Genomic DNA, 20,377 nt, shown 5'->3' on the forward strand with positions numbered 1-20,377 from the left:
ACTGCTTGGGTAGGCTTCGGGAAACAATTGCGAGTAGCAGGACACATGCGGGAACTGCTGAGGGGAAATCTGCTTAGGTAGATGTCAATCCTCATGTCTTGAGAGGGACAGTACGTCCGCTTACTCTCGCTGGAGACGTGATTAGGAATTTATTCTTCTTGTCATGAGAGGGAAAGTATATCCGCTTACTCTCGCTGGAGACATAATGAAGGTGTGTCGAATTCTGTGAAGGAATAAATGCTCGTTACGACAAACAAAAGATCTTGGAAGGAATAAATAACGTGTGACAGTCTGCTGCTGGCTTGGAAGTGCGGGCCGGAACGAAAGAAAATCGTCAAACGGACCAAAAGAATAAAAATAGCATCGGGGAAGAGGCGCACCAAAGATGGGCCCACAAATAACGAATTTAGAACGAATTTTTGAAAATCCGTATGGAGGGAACACAAGGAAGAGGCGCAGCAAGAGCTGCGTCTCTTGGAAGAGGCGCAGCGCATGCTGCGTCTATTCCCCAAAGTGGTTTTTCTGCGTAAAAACGCGATGAATCAGAGGTTTATATTCATTATTATTTCGAAACATAAATCACTCATTTCTCTCTCAAATCTTCACCATTTCCGCCAAGATTTGATCCAAAAGCTTGCATTAATCATGACTAATCGAGGTATATATCTCATTCTTGCATTAATCGTCTATATTTGTCCAATTTTGAGCCGAAAAAGCTAGGGTTTATGACCCATTTGATCGAAATTTTGGGGCTTTTCCCCCAAACGCATTTGCCTTGTGAAATTGGCATTAGAAATGGATAATAGGTAGTATTAGGAACATAACCATGTATTTGTCTCGGATTTTCGTTGAGTTTTGAGCCTTTGAGTGAAATTTGAGACGGTTTTACAACTAAACCGTAAATTGCTTCGAAAATAGCCTTAGGATTGCCCATTTGCGATGAAACTTGATATTTGGGATCCTTGAATGGTGGGTAAACTTTCTACCATCTCGGAATTTCGGTTTGTGACGGCTTTTTCAGGACACTTTTCTAGGGCATAATCGCCATTATAGCGAAATGTTGCCGAAATTTCGACTCGAACCCGGAACTAGGCTTCAAATTAGGCTTGACTTGACCCAAATTACCACATGAGTGATCGGGTAGGTGGGAATATGGCCAAGGATGGCAAGAAAAGAGCGGTTTCAGGGCTTCCGAAGGCTCGAAAATCCCTTAACCAAGGCTCGTCGTCACGTGACGCGGCCTAAATTTGCTTTAACGTTGCAGGTGATGAGGCTTATACTTCTGGGAGACCTCCCATGGAGATCGACGCTGCTACTGTCGAGGAGGCTTTAGAGCAGGCCTTCACCGCTGCGGTGATGGCTGCTGGGGACGAGTTTTACGAGGAGGAGGCTGTCGAGGAGGAGGAGGCCCCGAGACGGGCCAACGTCGGACGAGGGGGTCGTCAACTGAGAGGAGCTCCTGCGTGGGCTGAGACTTGGGAGAGCAGGCACCTGGTGTGGGCTGCAGAGGGTCACCTGTCCTACAGGACGGTGAAGAGTTTGGTAAATAGGAATTCACTACTCATTACTCGTCCTCTTTCATTCATTTGTTCAAATTTTTTTTTTTTTCAAATTTCATTCAAAACTAAAGATAGCTTTTGTTTCAAATCACAATAGGAGGCCGGGAACATCGGGTCATTCTCGGGTTACACGACAGCGATGGAGCACTACGAGCGGCTGTCGGCGGAGGAGAGGGCCATGATCGAGCGTGGAGCGTTCGGTCCTTTGGTGCAGGTCTGGAGGAACATCGCGAAGAGGATGTTCCGGGCTAACCTTAGCCTGGTCCGCGCTTTCTTGGACCGATTCTGGGATACGACTTCCACGTTTCACATGCCTTTCAGTGAGGTGGGAGTCACTCTGGAGAACTACGGCATGATTTCGGTGCAGGTGCGGGACCGAGGAGGTGGAGTGGCCGGAGCGCCATGAGGGCGGATTCGGCCGAGGCGAGGAGATTGATCGGTTGGAACTTGTCGCCGAAAGTCTGTTGTAGTCGGGTTTGATACCCAGTTCCTACGTTCGAGACTACTTTGCGGGAAGACCGTGGCCGGTGACGATTGACGGGAGGGAGACGGCTCCTCCTCCTGCCGGTGAGCGAGAGGGCTCGCCTCGTGGCTCGGTGGTTTTCGTCTTCGATTTACCTCGGAGACAAGGGCGAGAGGCTGTCGACGAAACTTCTTCCCTTCCTTTCTTACCTGAGTTCCCTAGGGCGTTGGGACTGGGTCACTGCTGGTTTTTTGGTCCTCATCCACTTCATGAGGGCCATGGTTCGTCCGGAGTTGATGGAGAAGGGGACTTCTCCTAGTGCTGTCGGACCTGGACTACTGCTGGAGGTATGAACCTTTCTTTAGACCAAAGTAAATTCCTTTCTTAATCAAATCACGAAAGATCGTCATTGATTATTTGGCTTTGCAGGCGTGGGTGTACTCTTACTTCCCGGGCCTCGCGCCCAAGAGGACGGAGCCGCTGGAGAGGGCCTATCCCGTGGTGAGGGATTGGGTGATGTGCCGAACGAAGAGCAAGCGTTCTTTTCACAACGTCTACCGGCGGGACGTGAACGCTCTTCAGCTGGACAGCGTGAGTATCTCACTTATATTCACTCGTGCTTCTTATATTTGCTTTTGATTGATCATAGGAATGATCCTTTTTTTATCTTGTCACAGTGGGTGCCCCGACCTTGGGCAGAGTACGCTGGAGCGCCTCCTTTCGTGGCTGAGGTCCTTCGGCCTAGGAGCCCGAGTCGACTGCTGTTGAGGACGTCGATGGGTCCTGTGTGGTACTTGGGCGAGCGCTTGGCTCGTCAGTGCTCTCGGGACATGTTGACGGTTCCCGTCGATCCTCCTAGGACGATGTTTAGGGAGCCTTCTAAGGCTGAGAGGGAGGCGGACTTGGCTGGTGCCAGTGGTGACGCCCTTCTTCTTCCTGGCGAGGACTACTCGGCGTTCCTTTACGGGAGGTTGGCGTACTGGCCGGTAGTGGTGAGAATCTTTTACTTTTCCTCTTGATTTGATTTCGAGAATTATGATGAAAGATCATCGATTAATGAGAACCATTTGTCTTTGCAGGAGGTCGAGGCGGCGGGCATCGAGCCCCCAGAATACCCCGAGACTCTCGAGTACACTGACGCAACCGGGAGGACGACGATCTCCGAGCTGCGTGACTTTGACGTAGCTGTGACGGATGCTGGCCTGGACGATTGGCAGCATCTGATTCGGAGGGTAAACCCTCTAACTTGTATAACTTTTGTGTAAGAACACATTTGATTGAGTGTAACACCCCGTATTTTATTAAGTTGGATAAAATTCTTTTAATTGCTACTTTATATTTAATTACGTTGGTTAACGATTTATATATTTATTTTCTCAGCTAATTAATTAATTTCATCATAATTCGATACGTTAATTTTAATAATCATTAATAAGTTTATTGAAAGTTAGTTCAAGTTTATTGAAGTTAGTTCGAGTTTGTTTATTTAATAATTTCCGTTTCTTTACGAGTCCTTATGAAAGTTGTTTTAAGTGAACCCGAGATGGATTTTGGGAACAAAACCGTCCAATTAGCTATTTTGAGCTTATTTCACTAAATTAGCAATTTTTATTAATATCCGTTAGTTTCGTAAAAATCGCTAATAATTCCGATTCAAGCTGATATCGTATTATTTCCGTTAACTAGCTGAGTTTATTTTATTTTCACTCATTAAATTTATTTATTATTAATTCCGTTTTATTACTGAAACTTTTACTAAAAACCGATTTTATTAACTCGAGACGGTTTTAAAAACGAACAAAATTATTTAACGATGAAGAAACGTACGTATAATTAGTAGCTAGCAAGCTAGCTGGTGTCTCATTATTATTATTATTATTATTATTATTATTATTATTATTATTATTATTATTATTATTATTATTATTATTATTATTATTATTATTATTATTATTATTATTATACTCCTTACCGTCCCCACCCCCTCATTTCTTCCTTCTTCATTTCGTGAACTCACCAGCAACAACAACAATCAACAGAACCTTCAAAACTCAATTTCAGTCGACATTCAACCTCAGATCCCGGCCCATTTCTCGACCAAATTCCGTAATTTTTGTACCATTCTCTTTCCCTTTCCTTCCTCCTTCTTTTAAGGTAAGAAAGTCTCCTTTTTGTAGTGGTTTCGTCTTTCGCCGTCTTATAAAAGTGTCGTCTTTTAGCTTCTTTATTCCGTTTTCTTGCCCTTTTATGAAGGATTCGAAGACCCGGGGTGAGACTCGTGCCTTGTGGACCATTTATTCGTAGAATAAGGGGCGTTTAAGGTAACATGATTTTATCGATCCTAATACTCTTACTATTGTTCGAGGTTATATGTTATATTTCTTTTGATTGATTTGTTGGGGTTTTTGGGCTGCAATTATAGTGAAGTTATTTATTTTTATTGATTGTTATACTTATCATATTATTAGATTATTAGATATTGTATTTTATATTTAGGGAGATTTTGTGTCTGGTGAGATTGGGGTTTTGGTTGAGTAAGGTTGATAATTTCATTGAATTACATGGTCAGGGGTAGTTGATTATATCCATGTAGAAACAATAAGTGTTGAATGATTTAGTTTATTCGCAAATCCGAAGTGCGAAGCAAGAAGTAACAATGTTTGGGTACGTCTGATTTTGGTTGAATCTACACTCCAATATACGGTTGTCTTGTGAACGATATGAGCTTAGTCTATTTTGAGATTTATGGTGTTTCTGGTGTGCTAAGCTTTTGATATGGTTAACATTATTAATGGGTTGATATTGTTATCGAGTTGTCGTATTCTTTGACCTTGGATAGCGGGTGAGTAGCTTAGAGTCTTGTACTCTAAGTATTGAGCAATTCTTTTCAGAATATTTGACAGTATGACATTAATATTGTATTGTACTTTCATTATCGTTCCTTCGACCTTGACTAGCGGGTGAGTAGCTTAAAGTTTTACTCTAAGTGTTGAGCATGGTTCATTATTGGACCTTTTGACAATATTGATATTGAAATTGAGATGGAAATCTGGTTACTATGGAGTATTATATTATAGGACGGAGTAATGAGAGAGATGGGGTAGAGAGTTGAGATTGAATTAATTTTTGGGACGAGAGTGACTTTTATAAGGTTGGCCTGTTGTAGCCTAGCAGCAGCTGGCAGTGGCCTAGCTGTGGCCTGGCTGTGGCCTAGGCAGTGGCCTGGCTAAGTCGCGAGTTTGGGCCGTATCTATAAATTGTTTTGACGCTAGTTTGGTTTATTTAAAATATAATTAAATTAATTTCCGTCTCATATTTTATATAACGATAATTCGTTAATATCGTTCTTTCACATAATTATTTTAGGTGGCTCATATGGGGTTGAAGATGAAGAGTAATTTTGGGGTTTTAGAAGCTTTCTCAAGTTTTTACTTGTCTCTTTGCTAGCGTAAGGTAACTATTCCGAGTTACTCGACGAATTAATGTCACATTAGTAGTTAATGTTGTGCTTGTTGTTTGTTAAGTGTTTAGGTGATTGATAATGTGTTACTTTCGTTTTTCACATGATAGAAATTGGAAATAGCATGAGAATAATATTGCGATAAATTTTGTAATTTGGGCCAAAGCAGGCCAAGACTCGAGTGGGCAGATTGATTGACCAACGAGTTTGGTCAAACTAGGTTTAAACTTGATCGACCTCGATTTGACCGATGACCCGTCGCGAGACTCGGGTCGAGGGTTTGTCTTTGAGGTGAGATTGGATGTTTTATGTTATGCCTTGATATTTGTAATTATCATTTCACATGTTGGTTGTTGGATGCTTTGGATGAAATTTTATATGAATTGGATAATCGGCCTTTTTCTTGTTTTAGGCCATTTATTATATTTTTATTTCACATGTGTAGTTAGTTAATTTAAGTAGCTTCTTATATTGTAGAAACGGCCCTAGATTCCCCGAAACCTTCAATATGGTTAATATTGTTAGAATTGGAAATTTGTATTGAATACTTATTGAGGATATTGTTGGATTGTCTGCTGAATAGACATTTATATAGCCTTTCACATGATAGAATGTTAGCATTTATGTTGATAAGTTGGACTCTTTGTCCTCTTATGGTTAAGTGGGTGTCTTACTTGTCTTGTGTGGTGTGGGCTAAAGTATTCAAGCTGAGACTAGCTGGGACTAGGTCCTAGGTGAGTATTTCGGCCTTCATCATAGATAGGTCTTTATAGTCTTTGACGAGTATATGTTCACTGCTTGATAGCCTTTGTGTTCCTGACTAGTTGATTTATATCCAAGTTGGGGCATGACCTCGTTACTTATTTTGATAGTAAGTGGTCAGCTTAAGTACTAGCCAACCCTTTGGTGGACTCCTTAGGGTACTCACTTTGTTTTAGAAAAATTGTGGGTCTTGGGTGCGGTGGTGTGTATCCGCATGTCTAGGTCTGCGCAGATTTTAGGCTAGGGTTGTGTTGTGTCTTGGCCATGTTTTATTAATATTAACCGCTGAGCCACGATACCGGTTCGATTACCTTCCCTACCTCGTGGTATAGACTCGAGTTACAGAGTGACTATTGACGGTGCTAAGAACTTATGCCTGTCTTTGATATATTGCCCTTTCTTGTATGGTGATTCTATGAATCATAGAAGGTGAGATGCAAGCCGGCTATGGTTGATAGAGTTTGGATTCCTGGATGTTATGTGATTCACATGATAGTGTAGTATGAGTCGGTCTAGTATTCACTGGCTAGGACTATGTGTTGTTATATTGTTGTTCACATGATAAGCACGATTGTCTAGCATCTATATGCTAAGCCTATGTGTTATTCATATTCATATTCGTATGTTTACATGTTATATTAATTATGACATTTCGTGGCTGGGAGAACTCGGAGTTACTCCCCACTGACTGTGGCTTTCGTATTTGTATAAAATGCGAATGACAGGTAGGTGATGCATATTGTAGACACCTCGTTTCTGCACCCCTCGCAAACCACCCGGTGATGATTGGGCCGCATGTTTGATTCGCGGAACGATTAGTGACAGTTCGTAAGATTATCGTCAAGTGATTGCTCAAATATTAATGTCAACCTCTTAGTTGTCATCTACGTCCCGATACGGTCGTTTTGACAGTAATTAGAGTACATTCGGAGTCCGAGTCAAAAACCGTCTCCATTTTCTGATAACTGTTAAATCCCGAGTCAGAATGTTCTGGAATGTTCCGGATATTTCTATTCCATATTTCTCAAATTTTATCTTTTGGCAAATAATATCCCGTAATATTTACATAAGATATTAAAGATAATCGAATTAATTCCGTCCTACCATAACTTAAACACGGAAATCTTTCTTAAACAGGAGGAAACCCCCTGGGAATAGACGCAGCAGGTGCTGCGCCTCTTCCAAGAGACGCAGTGGCTGCTGCGCCTCTTCCCAGGCCCTTCTTTGCATGATTTACGTATCTTTTTTATATCTTTCCGAGATTCACTTCCAAAGAGTCTCCGAAACCCTATTCCTTCACGTGATTAGTATAAATAGGAGCCTTCGTTCCTCATATTTCTCACGCGAGTGTCCGCCCTTCTCTTCTCCCTTTGCATTCTAGACTTTGTTCTTACTAATTGGCGCCTACGTGCTTGAACATTCGACCACGTAAGCTCGGATCCTTCCGGGTACCAGCCTCTCCGTTGCATGACCGACCAATTTGACCACTACACTCAATCAATATAATTAATCAACTTGTTAAATCGTTTTCCTCTTACGAGGGCACTCTTTCCTTGCATTCGCGTCGAGCATCACTAATCGATCTTCTTAGTTCTTCTCGTTCCGTCAACATGTAAGTCTGAGGGTGTATTAATCTCTCTTTTATTTATTGTACTTTTGATTTTATTGTATAACAATTGTAAGGTTTATGTCGAATACACCATTAAAACCGATTTCTAAAACCGTCTTTAAAACCTTTTTTGCGGATTTCCAGTAGACAGACGTCGAGAAAAGACGCAGCAACTGCTGCGCCTCTTCGAAGGAGCGCGGCACTGTTGCGCCTCTTCGTGAGGGCCGCCGCAGATTCTGCTTCTTTTCTTCTTCTTCGTCCTCTCGTAATTGCGTCTTTCGTTTTTATTTGCTTTCAATTGTTTTTTGTTAATTCGTTCGCATGATCGTTAATAAATTATTCATTCATCATTAATATGTTTTATTCATTGTTGTTCCGACTTAAATCCTAGATAATCAATATTTACGGGTTTTCGTCATTAATTTTCAAACCCGGATTTTGGAAGTTCAATTTGTTCATATTGGGTTTCTGGGTTCGTCATTGATATATTTGCATCCATATTCATTGTTAATTCGTCATCATTCATCATGTTTAGTCTAATTAATTGTTTAGTTTGTTCGTAATTCATTAATCTCATTCATTAACATCGACCCTTCACGTAATTAATCCGTTTAATTCCGCCTTATTCATGTTTTATCGTTTTTATGACTCATTCATATGTTAAATAACCTATTAATCACTTTCATCCGAGTAAATAATTTTAATCCATCATTAAATTTACCAATCGACATTAGTGGCTTGCAATTACGGCTTCACGGCGGGGAATCAGCCAAGGAAGACGCGCGTCTGCTGCGCCTATTCCAAAGGACGCAGCTCTGCTGCGCCTGTTCCTGGCTGAGTTCTGTCCCTGAACTCCGTTTCTGCCTTGACCTAGTTTGTTTAGTTTACGTAATCAACTATTATCCGTAATATCACGTTAATTTCTGTTCGTCTTTTATTAATTTTATTTATCCTTTTTATTCTTTTATTCCTTTTTCTCAAATTATCCGTTTTAAAGGTATTTTCGACATAAATCACCTATCTCAATGTAATTTTCATTGTTGTATTTCTTTTGTATTTCTTTTATTCATTTGTATGTTTTTCACATGTAATTGAACATTAAATCCGACTTCGACATAAATTGTATGTTAATTAATTGTCAACCGACTTAGTACTAATTCTTCACATGTTAGGATTAATCTACTTGTTTGTTGCATTGCATGCATATAGCCGATGATATATCGAGTATAGACAACTTCCCTAATCATTAGTAGAGGCCGCTATCGAGGCGGGCGGGATTAGGTGTTCGATCAAAAGAGCTTCCTAATACGTACCCTCACCCCTTACTCCAGATCTCCGTGAGCACCCGTGTTCATTGGCATCCACGAGATTCATTCTAGACATAGAATGCTAAGGGTAACGATTGCTTAGTGTTCATGTCTCTACTTTGTGTCTTGACATGACACGAGGTATTCGCACGGTTCCAATTTCCCATAAAAATTGGTGGCGACTCCTTACAAAATGCAAACGCTTGTTTTCGAGCCCCTTCACCAAGCGCGCCCCGTGGGCGCTCCCCGTCCACGGTTTGGCGACTCACTGGGAATATACACTTACGTGTAGCTAAGGGTGAAACTTGAACAAGGTTAGGGACTAAGTTTGTACAAGACAATTGTCGGTTTTCATAACTCGGTCTTCCTAGACCGTTTATTCGGCCTTCCTAGGCCCAACCCAACCCATTCGACCAATCGTCCCGTCTAAACGGTCCTAATTCTTATTTGGGCCTAAGGATGGATAGCGATTGACGTCATCCATACCATGATGCTTACTCTTGTTTGTATCAAGGGCCTTCACTACTTGAGGAAATGGACTAGGAATCGGCCTTACTCTTGTTTGGCACGAGCCTCTCCACAGACTTCGGGTTTGATGGTTCGGTATGGCAACCCACCCTTTAAACCAAAACCCTTCTAAATGCACTCAGCATCCCGTAATAATGCTTGTATAAATATGTAAACCTTATGTGATCACCATTTCTAAACAAAACCATGACGAGTTTTCAAAAAAATCAAAACCCGTTTTCAATCAAGAATTTCGAAAATAGGGCCTTTAATTAGTACAAAATCCGGTCAAAACTCTGTCCGTTTGTCAAGTCAAAATTCGGGCCACAAGCCCATTTCAAAACCTCACTTCGAGTCCACTCCTACAACTACACTACAGTTGGCTAGGACACACATTTTTTCAAAGACCTTGTCTTTCTTCAAAACTCACTCAACACAAGTGGCACACACCCACTTCACGAGTCAAGTCTTCTCCTCTTTTAGCAAGTGTGATAGAATGGTCGATCGTGTTTTGATTCGTCGCCGGTCTCTTATCCAGTTTCCAAGATGTCTGGGTCAAGTGATGATACAAACCTCCAGCAAATTCAAGAGAGTAATGATCGAATCCTAGCCGCGATAGCCCAAATGCAAATCACTCAAGAACAAACCTATGACCGCCTTGAGCTTATCGAAGGCCGCATCTTTGATGTAGAGGGAAAGCTACCTCCCATTAAAGGTGAGGTACTAGGTTTTTTCCGATGACGAGTCTAAAGATGAGAATCCTATCATGGGGACAACCGCAGCTGAGAAAAGACTCCAATACCTAGAGGAGCAATTGATGTACCTTAAGGGGGATGACATTTACAGGGAGAACAATCGTAAGTATGAAGCCGTCAATTCCAAATTGCCCACTAACTTTAGCATGACGGATATCCCTAAGTTTAAAGGACATGAGAACCCTTTGAACCACATCCGCGCCTTCAAGGACTACATGTCTATCAAAGGCATCAAACCCGAGATGTTCTTAAGGATCTTTCCTTCATCTCTTGACACCATCCCAACTAGTTGAACGCCCGGATGAGGCTATCCTTGTGGAAAAGTTTGTGGACAATCTCAAGCCCATATATGCCAACCATTTGAGATATCAAAACATCAAGACCTTCAAGGACTTAACTGTACTAGGGACACGAATCGAAGACGACATCCGTAAAGGACTCTTGTCCAAAACGGTGGGTCGAGGATATCAAGGGTCCACGAGTCGTTCATACGGCTCTACTAGCAAGACCGACGAAGTTAACCTTCTCGAGCCATCCAAGAAAACTAGCCCACCAAGGAAGTTCACAAACCTTGGAGATACGTATTCCAACGCCCTGAAAAGGCTAATGAAGCAAGGTAAAATCCAACCCATTGGGCCTACCCCCGAACCCGAAAGGAAGTCCAAATTCTGGGATGAAAATTCCTACTGTGAATACCATAGGGGCAAGGGGCATGACACAGAAAAATGCTACAAGTTGAAACACGTGCTTCAGGATATGATTGAAGATGGTCGACTTCCAATTCCACCAGGAGGTAAGCCCAACAACACTCAGAATCCTCTTGGAGTTCTAGTGATTACAAGTGACGAATCTACCTTAGATTGCTCACACCTCATTTCTCCCATCGAAAATGAAATCCATGCAATCAAGAATGAAGGGAACTACTCCACCACGAATCTGTTGTTTGGAGAGGACCGATTTGTTAAGGCCGCGCAGAATGAGATCATTTACTACGATACTTCAAGACGATCGCTTCAACCCCACCGCATTAATCACAGAAATCGATACAAAGCAGCAGAAAGGATGGAGAAAATCAATCAAATAAGCTCACCACTGGAGAAGGAGAGATGTTCAAGGAAGAACCAGAAGACGACGAGTTCGAATCAGAGTCGGAGTCGGAGTCAGAGTCAGAGTCTAGAGAAGTCATTAGAGAGTCTACTCCTGTCGTCATCCCCACTCCTTTCGTTTCTCCTAGCTTACTCTCAAGTAGTCACAGTAGTTCGGGAAATGCCCCAACTACTGTTCCTTTGCCGCCACTGACCATGGATCAGTTGGCTTCTTTGTTTCAACTTTACTCAAATCTTAATATGAATAAATCAGGTTCTGCTTACTCTTTGCGTTATCTTGAGTGCAATTCTGTTTATGATGATACTGAGGATGACCAAGACCCCGACTTGACCGAAATACCTCCCTACGTAGCCAAAGAAATACTGCAGGAAGGGGAAGGGGGACCAGTGATTGAGGACACCGAACCCATCAATGTAGGAACCGAACTAGAACCCCAAGAACTTAGGATAGGGACTACCTTGAGCTCTACCGAAAGGACCGACCTCATAGACCTCCTAAATGAATTCAAAGACGTTTTCGCTTGGTCCTACAAAGACATGCCAGGGATCGACAGGGATATTGCCGAACACAGAATTCCGATTAAGCCGGGTTTCAAGCCTGTAAAACAGAAGCTTCGACGGATGAGAACAGAATGGGCTCTAAAGATCAAGGAAGAAGTTGACAAACAATTCAAAGCCGGGTTCATCAAAGTTTCCGAGTATTCTTACTGGGTGGCTAACATAGTACCCGTACCCAAAAAAGGATGGGAGAATCCGAGTTTGTGTTGACTTTAGGGATTTGAACAAAGCGAGTCCAAAAGATGACTTCCCTCTGCCTCACATCGACATATTAGTGGACAATACTGCAGACCACGCATTGCTATCCTTCATGGATGGATATGCGGGTTATAACCAAATCAAAATGGCCATGGAAGACATGCACAAGACCGCGTTCGTCACCCAATGGGGAACCTATTGCTATACAGTAATGCCGTTCGGATTGATCAACGCTGGAGCTACATACCAACGCACCGCAACTACACTCCTACATGACATGATGCACAAAGAAGTTGAGGTATACGTAGATGACATGATCGTCAAATCCAAGGAGAGAGAGGGAAATATTGCGAACCTTCGCAAGTTCTTCGCAAGGCTACGGAAGTACAACATGAGACTCAACCCTCAGAAATGCACATTTGGGGTAACGTCTGGCAAACTCCTAGGATACGTCGTTAGCCAACGAGGTATAGAAATAGATCCTTCCAAAATCAAAGCTCTGATTGAAATGCCACAACCTCAAACAGAAAAAAGAAGTCGAGGATTCTGGGAAAAGTCCAATACATAAGTCGATTCATATCGAAACTTACGATGATTTGCGAGCCTATCTTCAAGAAACTCAAGAAAACAGACCACACCATGTGGGATGATGATTGTCAAAAGGCGTTCGACCGAATCAAGGAGATATTGGCTAAACCACCAGTGCTCATGCCACCACAACAAGACCAACCTCTTGGTTTGTATCTCACGGTAACCGAAACCGCCATGGGTGCCATGCTAGCTCAAACCGTAGGAAGTGAAGAAAGAGCTATTTACTATCTAAGTAAGAAGTTCTTGGAATACGAGTGCAAATACTCACAACTCGAAAAGACATGCCTCGCTCTTGTGTGGGCAACAAAGAAGCTACGTCACTACATGCTTAGCTACTCCGTCAAGATATTCTCCAAAATGGATCCAGTTAAATACCTCTTCGAGAAACCTGTCCTCAACGGACGCCTGGCAAGATGGACCATGATGCTCTCAGAATTTGACCTCAAATACGTGCCACTAAAAGTAATAAAGGGTCGCGCCGTCACCGAATTCTTCGCAGAAAATCCCATCAACGACGCACAAGCCATAGATACTTGGTCATTTCCCGACGAGGATATACTTCAAACAGATGTAGACTCCTGGGACCTATACTTTGATGGAGCATCAAACCTAAGAGGATTTGGGATAGGAGTGTTGCTCATTTCTCCTGAAGGTGAGCATACACCAATCGCTGTCAAACTCGACTTCGAGGTGACAAACAACGCCGCAGAGTATGAGGCTTGTTTAATTGGACTACAAGCGGCAGTAAGCTTAGGCATCAAAAACCTCCGAGTGCACGGTGATTCATCACTAATCATCAACCAAATTACAGGATCCTGGAAAATCCGAAGTGAAAGCCTAGCACCCTATCAGGCTAGGATAGACCAAGTCGCCCAATTCTTTGATCACGTAACCTACTTGCACCTACCTCGAGAGTAAAATCAATTTGCAGACGCTCTTGCGAAACTTGCATCTTTGATAAACATGCCAGATTACATGATGGAAATGCCTTTGTGTATCGAACGACGGTCGGAGCCGGCCTATGTCCATCAAATTACCAATGAAGAAGAAATCGCGCAGGAACCCTGGTTCCAAGCAATCCTGAACTTCAAGCTTGATGGTACCTATCCACCAGATATGGACAAGAGGGGACAACGAGTTATACGCCTATTGTCTTCACAATACGTTCTCATGCAAGGAGAATTATACAAAAAAACACCTCTTGGTGTAGTCCTACGTTGCCTTGATCATTCACAGGCACGAAAGGTGATGGAAGAAGTCCACGACGGAGAATGCGGTCCTCATATGAGTGGACCTATGATGGCAAAGAAAATCACGCGTCTAGGGTACTATTGGACTACAATGGAATCCGATTGCATCAAATATGTGAGACATTGCCACAATTGCCAAATCTTCGGGAATGTACAACATGTCCCTCCTTCGTTGCTCTATACGATGACATCTCCTTGGCCATTCTCCGCATGGGGAATTGACATAATTGGGAAAATAACCCCAGCCGAAACAGGAGGTCACTGTTTCATCCTAGTAGCAATTGACTACTTCACCAAATGGGTAGAAGCGGCTTCCTACACCGCTCTTACGGCCAAAAATGTAGCCAAATTCATACAAAATAACATCATCTGCCGATATGGTTGCCCACATGAGATCATCAGCGATAATGGGTCCCACTTCCAAGCCGAAACCGAGCAATTGCTAGCCAAGTACAAGATCAAGCATCATCACTCATCGCCCTATAGACTACAGACTAACGGCGCGGTAGAAGCGGCTAACAAGAATGTCGTCACAATCCTCAAGAAAATGACTGACAATTATAGAGATTGGCCAAGCAAAATACCCTTCGCTTTGTGGGGGTATCGAACATCCGTCAGGACGCCCACTGGGGCTACTCCTTTCTATTTGACTTACGGCATGGAAGCCGTACAACCAATCGAGCTAGAAATACCATCCTTGCGCATCCTACTAGAGAGTCGATCCGGAGGCCGATTGGAAGAAAGATAGATACGAAGAACTCATCCTCCTGGATGAACGTAGGCTTCGTGCCTTACATAATGTCCAAACATATCAAGCACGTATCAAACGAGCTTTCAACAAAAGGGTTAGGCCAAGAAACATCAAAGAAGGAGACTTAGTTCTCAAATCGGTCGAGCTCTTTTTGTCGACCCAAGGGGAAAATTCAAACCTAATCGGGCCGGACCATATCTAGTCAAATCAATACTCCCAGGGGGTGCGGTTAGAATCACAGACCTAGACGGGAATGAGTTCTCAAACCCCACAAATCTCGACCAACTGAAACGATACTATGCCTAGAACAGGAGCAAAAACGCGCCTCGCGTAAACCCACGTGTCGCTCTTGCGGCACTAAATAAACGGCCCCTGGCCCATCTGAATGTCACTATGCTCTTGCATCTTGGCAAACTTGTCATCCTCGTATCATCAAACAAACTAAATTCGCACCTCCAGAGTAAGCAAAAGCTCATGCTTATTTTCTATGTTCATTACAAGCTCTTGCTTCGAACAATTATTCTTTTACATTTACTCGAACTACGCGCAAGGGTTTGATTTCGCTTTTTTAAGTGAATACGTAGGCAATCCTTCACGGGATTCAACCCACCATTTTATTTAAAATGTAAATAGAAGGACATTTGCATTGCATTTGAAATTCGACAAGAATAATTAAAGAAAATCCAACGGTTTCATAACCACTTAATCTTTTTATTTCATTCATTTTCTAATAATAATAATACGGCAAATAATAAAAATAGACTAGGCTAGGATTCTAAAAATCCCTCCTTTTTTATTACAACAATAATAATAATAATCAAATAATAAATAAGACTTGGGCTATTCCTCCATCTTTCCCTTGCCTTTGTCGTTCTTGTCATATTTCTTGTCACGACCTCGAGCCGGGCGCTCTTGCACCACTTCAGACCTAATCACCAACGGTCTTTCTCGAGGCCGGACTCTTCCATTCTTGCCAACCACCATCTCTGCGACAGGAGTAGTCTTCGATTTCTTCGAAGGATGAATGACTTGGAACCCGGCTTCTTCTTCTCCTTCGTCGATGCTTCTCCTTCTCTTTCTCTCCCTCGCGCACCTTGTAGTCAACGGGCTCGCGCTTCCTCAGTCTTTCGCGCTCTTCCGAAGTTGCGGCCTTCCTCCACCTCAGATAAGAATCCGACACCCACAAGGCATTGGAGGAGAAGTTCAAGAACCACATGTTTCTTTGGGCCCATTTCATAGCCCACTCTCTTCGGCTCTCTGTAGTAAGCGCCATAGCGATCATGCAGGAACGGTGTCAAGCCTAGGAATCATCTGCTTCAACCCGACTTGTCTCATCAATCTCTCAGGAAAGATGCATACCATGAACTCCAATCCAGGGATGCGCACGGACCTAGTAGGATCCAAAGAAGACACTCCAGTGACAGACTTGAGGTGCCACCACGGAACGACCCACCTGATCAACGGGCCATCATCATTCTTCAGCTTGTTCTTCCAATAATCGCAGACCCGGGTGAAGTCCACCATGTACAGCCGTGTCCTCATCGAAATCATACGGGCATGATAGGAAAGTGCATGAACTGGGGGCTCGAGCAATCGGAGCCGTTCCATAAGCCAAACCTACCAAAAAACAGGTATTAGACACCCAACGAAAAAAAAAACGAAAAAAAAAAAGAAAAAAAAAAAACAAAAAAAAAAAAAAAAAAAAAAGAAAAAGAAGAGTGTCTTTTACCTGTAAGATGACGGGACTCCCCAAGAATGGAAGATCGCGGTTGGATTTCCTATTGTCCAAGCCCAAGATAATCTCCCCTAAGCATAGACAAGCTGGGCTCCTGCGCAGCTCCATTTGCTCAATAAGACCCAATAGACGGGGATCACCTCTCAAATCCTCATCAACATGTCCCTGAAAGACATAAACATGCAGCAAACAAAAGCCAAATGCTCTCCTCCTAGCAACATAAGAGACAGTAGGGTCGGCCCTGTTGATGAATCGGTCTATAAAGTCCAGCATCCTCACGCCCTTCGGAGTAACGAGACGATTTACCTCAAGTCTAGTAAGTCCAAGCAAATCTCTAAACTTGCTCTTATACCCTTGAGCAGTAGAAGGGATGGCAGGTAAATGTTCGGGGTCCCACCCACCAATAGCAGCAATTTCTTCAGGAAACGGGCAAATATCACCTCCTGGGAACGCAAAAACATGATAATTTGGGTCCCAATAATCAAGGCAAGCATCCAGGAACGGTTTTACAACCTTAATGAGTTTCAAACTCAACAAAGACCCAAGGTTGTAAGCACCCATGTCATGTTTCTCAATGTTCGAAAACTCGTTAGTCCATTCCTTCAAGCGAATTTCTAAGGTATTCATGATGATAATTTTCTCTTGAAAATTTATTGGGAGTTTTATGTGTCAATCGACGAAGAAGAGACGGAAGAATTATATGATTTAAAGCTTCGTCGACGCTTCTATTTATACTAATTGCTGTTTCCAAAAATCATGTCGAACCGACCGCTTGGGAACAGCGCGGCACTCTTTGCGCCTCTTCAAAGGGACGAAGCTCTTCTTTGCGCCTCTTCCCCAAACATCACTTCGTGATTTCGCGTTTGGATCTTTCCTAATTCTATAAACAAATAATTTCCTATTCCTACGGGATTTTATTTTGGTAAATCCGAGAAATTTACCATGCTTCAGGTTTCCTTGATCCGTGAACGCGCATTTCGAGGCGACATCGACACTTTTCCGCCATTTTTCTCACACTTTTATATTTAGTTTTCATTTTAATTCTTTTTATTTCAACATTTATTTAGTCGCTTCATTTTCTTAATTTCTATTTTTTCCATTTTTTCAACTTATAGATTTCTCTTTTTCTTTTTTTGCGGGGGTAACCCTCCCTATCGTCCGGTCATTTCCGACAAATTTTTGCATTTTCGCGTCCTTTTCGAGTCTCATTTTGCACCAATTAAAGGCCTTATGTGTATATAAAAATGTAAATGTATGTGTTTTTTTCTATGTAAATTTCGGCAGCATGACGGTGCAAACCGTTGTCTACCAAACCTGTCCAAAAGCTAACCTGCAGGTACAAACAACACAACCCAGCGGCAAAAGGCACTCAGGCCGTCGTATATACAACAAAAAAGCAAATGTACAAGCAAACTGGGGGCTTCGCCCCAAACAAGTCCAAATGTGCAACTGGGGGCTTCGCCCCAAACAAAGTCCAAATCCAGGCAAACTGGGGGCTTGCGCCCCAAAGCAAATCCAAAAAGTTCAAAATCAAGACTACAAAACCACGCAGACTACTGCTGGGCACCCTCCAACTCAGCAATTCTTGCCGCAAGAACGGCATTCTCGGCATCCCGAAACTCGAGCTCCCTCAACAAGCGAGCTGTCTCCTCCCGGGACTGGGCTAACTCCCGCTCCAGCTCGCGGTCACCCTGTAAACAACAACAAATTGGCTCATGTCAATCAATTCAAACAAAATGAAAAAAATCAATCAAAAGAGATCAAATGAGGTTCATACCTGACGACCTCGACCGCCGACAAGTGCCTCGATGGCCGTAGCTCGTAGCCGGTTGGCCACCCTCCATAGTGCCACAAACCGAGATGGCGCGACCTGCGTTTCAAAAAAAAATTCTCAGCAAACTGAACGAGTTTAATCGAATGTGTTCTTACACGAAAGGTAAAAAAGCTGGAGGCCCACCCTCCGAATCAGATGCTGCCAGTCATCTAAGCCAGCATCCGTCACAGCCACGTCAAAATCACGCAGCTCGGAGATCGTCGTCCTCCCGGTCGCGTCGGTGTACTCGAGAGTCTCGGGATACACTGGGGGCTCGATGCCCGCCGCCTCAAACTCCTGCAAAGACAAATAAGCTTTCATTAATCAATGATCTTTCAGCGCAATTCCCGAAGTCAATCAAAGAGAAATAAAAGGATACTCACCACTACCGGCCAGTACGCCAACCTCCCGTAAAGGAACGCCGAGTAGTCCTCACCAGGAAGAAGAAGGTCGTCGCCACTGGCACCGGCCAAGTCTGCCTCCCTCTCAGCCTCAGAAGGCTCCCTAAACATCGTCCTCGGAGGGTCAATGGGAACCGTCAATGCGCCCCGAGAGCACTGACGAGCCAAACGCTCGCCTAAGTACCACACAGGACCCATCGACGTCCACAACAACAGCCGACTCGGGCTCCTAGGTCGAAGGACCTCAGCAACAAAAGGAGGCGCCTCGGCGTACTCCGCCCAAGGTCTGGGCACCCACTGCGACAAGATAAAGGCAGAGATCATTCCTATGATCAGATGAAGGAAAAGAAGTATAAGTGCATACAAATGGGATACTCACGCTGCTCAGCTGAAGAGCGTTCACATCCCGCCGGTAGACATTGTGAGAAGAACGCTTGCTCTTCGTCCGGCACATGACCCAATCCCTCACCACGGGATAGGCCCTCTCCAACGGCTCCGTCCTCTTGGGCGCGAGGCCCGGGAAGTAAGAGTACACCCACGCCTGTAAAACAGATAGTCAATGACGATCTTTCGATCTTTGATAAAAGAAAGGAATTTACTTTGGTCCAAAGGAAGGTTCATACCTCCAACAAGAGCCTGTGTCCGAGCGGCACCAGGAGAAGTCCCCTTCTCCATCAACTCCGGACGAACCATGGCCCTCATAAAGCGGATGAGGACCGCAAAACCAGCAGTGACCCAGTCCCAACGCCCTAGGGAGCTCAGGTCAGCAAGAAAGGGAAGAAGCTTCGTCGACAGCCTCTCACCCTTGTCTCCGAGGTAAATCGAAGACAAGAACCACCAAAGCCACATACGAGCCCTCTGCTCAGCTGTACAAGGAGGAGGAGCCGTCTCCCTCCCGTCAATCACCACCGACGCCGGGGTCTTCCCCGCGAAGTAATCTCGAACATAGGTACTGGGTACCAAACCCGGCACCGCAGAACACTTGACCTTCGGCGACGGGTTCCGGCCCGATCAACCTCCTCGCCTCGGCCGAATCCGCTCTCATGCCAGTCTCCGGCCACACCATCTCCTCAGTCCCACACGGCATACCAGAAATCATGTCGTAGTCCTCCAAGGTGACTCCCACCTCACCAAAAGGCAGGTGAAACGTGGAAGTCGTATCCCAAAATCGATCCAAGAAAGCGCGGACCAGGCTAAGGTTGGCCCGCAACTTCCTCTTCACGATATCCCTCCGCACTGAACCAGAGGACCGAACGCTCCACGCTCGATCATGGCCCTCTCCTCCTCCGACCCGCTCACAAAGTGCTCCATCGCCGTCGTGTACTCCCGAGAACGACCGGATGTTCCCGCCTCCTATTAGGATTCGAAATAAAGCTATCTTTAGTTTTTAAGTGAATTTGAAAGAAATTTGAACAAAAAGCGAGTAAAGGGATAGGTAATGAGTTAGGGAATTCTATTTACCAAGCTCTTCACCGTCGTCTGTAGGACAAGTGACCCTCTGCAGCCCACACAAGATGCCTACTCTCCCGTGTCTCGGCCACGCGGAGCTCCT

General features: G+C 43.9%; 1 long non-coding RNA gene across 1 annotated transcript; it reads left to right on the plus strand.

Moving 5' to 3' along the window:
- Positions 1 to 4,026: 4,026 nt before the first annotated feature.
- LOC141590970 (uncharacterized) lies at positions 4,027 to 5,554 on the plus strand. Its single transcript, XR_012520563.1, has 3 exons — positions 4,027 to 4,176; positions 4,276 to 4,343; positions 5,389 to 5,554. It is a non-coding gene; the product is annotated as an uncharacterized LOC141590970 (long non-coding RNA).
- Positions 5,555 to 20,377: the final 14,823 nt, after the last annotated feature.

Source organism: Silene latifolia, chromosome 7, assembly GCF_048544455.1.
Source record: "Silene latifolia isolate original U9 population chromosome 7, ASM4854445v1, whole genome shotgun sequence".
Taxonomy (NCBI): domain Eukaryota; kingdom Viridiplantae; phylum Streptophyta; class Magnoliopsida; order Caryophyllales; family Caryophyllaceae; genus Silene; species Silene latifolia.